Below are 3304 nucleotides of genomic sequence, written 5' to 3'. Positions count from 1 at the left end.
CCCGCCCCCGCCAGGCACTTAAACCGCAGCGGGGGAAACCCCTCCCCGGCGGCGCCGGCCCGGCCCCGGTCACGGCCACGGCCCCCGCGGCGGCAGCGGGGCGCCGCCGCCCTCCCGCGGCCGCCGGCCTCTCCGCCCCGCCGGCCTCTCCGCCCCGCCCGCCTCAGTCCCTTCGTATGCTGTGGCGGCCGCCCCTCAGCTCTGGCATCCTGCTCTCCTCTCTTGTCACCCGCCTGTGCTGCGCAGCCCTCAGCTGCGAGGAGCAGCAGAGACCCCGAGATGGGTCAGTTTCCTGCAGGAGTGGGAACGAGAGACCAAAGGAGAGCTGTCAGGCTTCTTTTGCACAAACTTGGGACAAAGTTGTTGCCCGCTGCTGCCTTTCACCTCGACTTGTGACACCTGCCCTGGGATGGCTCCTGAGGAGTCCCCAAGGGGCTGAGGGCTGGCTGCTGTTGCCACCAGCAGAAACTGGGAATATCCTTTGGGTAGCGCTGGGCAATGCTGCTTGAATCTGCTGGGACAGTGCCTGGAAAGTGCAGCACACAAAAGCATTGTGGTGCTATTAAACCCCTTGGGTGGAGTGTGGTGTGGCGGCCCATAGTGCTCTTTTCTCTCCTTGCACTCGTTCCCTCCCCTCAAACCTGGCTGCACCTTGTGCAGGGCAGCCCAGGTTGAGGTTGATGCTCAGCCCTTGTACTGCCATGACGTGCGCTGCTTGGGTACCCTGGAGTGGGGAAGGATGGAGGTAGTAGGTGTCCCTTGCTGTGAAAGTGGGGGGTGCAGCACTGCCCAGTGCATGTTGCCAGAGTCTGAGCCTTGCTGGGCAGCCCCCAGGCCACCGTGTCCCTTCCCATGTAGAGCAGCCAGGTGCAATGAGTCAGACAGGCTGGCCAAGAGGGGCTGCACATTCCCCATGCTACCAAATCTGCTCTGGAGGGACTGACCTGCTCATGCCCATTCAGCTGCTGACATTGTGGGAATGGGCCTCTGCCACACACTTACTTGTCTCCCTGGGGCCCACCATGGGACATTCCTCCTCGGACATCATGGCATCTGCATACATTTTCCTGGTTTTCTCCATTCCCCTCACTCTGGAAGTGCACCATGCTGTTCTCCTGGGAGAAGGTTTGCCCTTGTAAGCAAGCACTATGCCAAACTTGAAGTGCTTGACATGGAGGGGGTGGGGGGGAAGGGGGAGCTGTGGGGGGGTGTTTGCTTTTGTTTGTTTTTTCCTATATGGGTAAGTTGCTATAGTAGTAATGAAAAGGGGTGAAATGGCCAAAGTACAGACAGACATGTTTGTCAAACCCAGTTTAAGCTATGAAAGCCATTTTGCAGTTCAGCTCATTCCTCTGTCTCCTGCCAGTTGCTAGACATCTCCCTCATGGCCCCCCATATTCCTTTTGATGAGGCTATCAGGAGCCCTGATACCTCTTGGGCAGAGAACCACAGGGTGTTTGAGGAACCTACGGTAGCTTACCAGAGCAAGCCTTTCTGACACACAGTCACTGTCAGCAGTCCACTTGGCAGGAAGAAAAATGTAGCTCTGACAGGAAGAAGGACACCAAAGTGTTTCCTTTCCTCCCCTCGAATTTCTTAATTTCAGTGCCAAACACAAGGCAAGCGCCCCTGCCTCTGCTTGGAGCAGATATTTTTCTCCCCAGGAGATGTTAGTATATACTTTGGTGCAGAAGGACCTCTAGCGTCCCTTCGTAGCTCATGCTTTGTTCTCACAGCTCTAGCTGGGTATTTATTGATCTCAAGACCCTCGTATGTTCGGCGGAATGAGATAAGGTTTCCATAGCGTCTGTAGGGAAGTGGCTGGGAAAGACAGGCTGGGTTGCTGCTCCCTGGGGCGAAGGCAATGACTGTACACACCAAGTTCACCTTATTTTGCTTCCACGGCTCCTCCACATCCTTTCTTCTTCACCTCAGGGGCCACTGTGTGCCTTTTTGTGTACCACAGGCTGCTGCTCCATGCAAATATATTAAATGCTTCTGGTGTCTCAGTAACAAATTTTCTACTGTGTTTCAGTGAACATCAGTATAAACTGTAGATTAATGTTGTGCTTCTTGGGAGTCTTGTAGAATTCCCTACCAAAATCTGTGCTTAGTATTCAGCAGCATAAAATTTTCTTAAGCAGATTGAATTTAATTCATCAGTGGAAGCTGCTTGGAATACGATGAAAATGCTATTATGTGTTTTGATCTGTTTTTCTCATGGGTATCCCTTATTTCATCATCAAGATAGTCCTGCATGCATCACTCCAGTGAGGAAAGTGTGAGGTGGGGTGAATGAGGTGGCCTTTCTGGGGGGGAAGCTTTCAGGGTCTTTGAACGCAGGGAGAGATTTAGCAGGCAATAGAAAAGACCATGTGAGAAGCAGATGGATTTTAGATGTTTGTGTATTTCTAAACTGGGCATTTCACTTGCTGCTTGACTTCGGCCAGCCAAGTAGCCCCTCTGAATTTGTGCGGGCTCTTACTCAGGATACAGGGAGCGGCAGAGTAGGTATCTGAGCTTACAGAAAGCTATAAAGGATGGCCACAGGCGGGTCACCCTCCGAGGTGAATAATGAAGTCAAACGGGTGCCTTTTCCACACGGAAAATCCTTCTACCCGCTTTCTGGTTTCCCGTCTCTTCCCACCCGGAGCAGCTCACAGGGTTTCAGCGCAGGGGTCAGAGTCTGTCAGCTCTGCATTCTCAGGCGCCGGGGATCCCGAGAAGTCGCCGCGACGGCTCCTCCCGCTGCCGTGGCACTCGCCCAGTTTCGGTTTCCGTTTCCCCGCCAGGGCGGGGCGTTCCTGGCGCTACCCCCGCCGCTGCCACCGGACCTGCACCCAGCGCTGCCGAGCTGGCGGGCGGGCGGGCGGCGAGCGGGGATGCCGGCGGGACGGCGGCGGCGGCAGCAGCGACAGCAGCAGCAGCGACAGCAGCAGCAGCAGCAGCGACAGCAGCAGCAGCAGCAGCAGCAGGGCGGGCGGCGGGACCAGGCGAACGGCTCCCCGCGGAGTACGGGAGGTACCGACCGGCGGGAGCGGCGCGGCGGAGCGGTTCGGGGAGGGCGGCGGGGGCAGCTGGAGCCCTGCCGGGGGTTGGAGCCTCCTGGCCGGGGGCAGAGCCGCCACCGGAGCCGTGCGCGTCGCGCGGGGCGGGGAGACCCTCCGGGACGGCTCCGTGCATGGGCGAGGTCGGATCCTTGGAGATGAAACCGCTGGAGTTGCAATAATCTGCTGTTGCCTCTCGGGGAGAGCCGAACCACGGCATGAGGTGCTCAAACATGCCCCAGTGCGCAGCGGTCGGG

This window comes from Caloenas nicobarica, chromosome 4, assembly GCF_036013445.1.
Source record: "Caloenas nicobarica isolate bCalNic1 chromosome 4, bCalNic1.hap1, whole genome shotgun sequence".
NCBI lineage: Eukaryota > Metazoa > Chordata > Aves > Columbiformes > Columbidae > Caloenas > Caloenas nicobarica.
The sequence above is the reverse complement of the archived record's forward strand: the minus strand, read 5'-3'. Positions refer to the sequence as shown.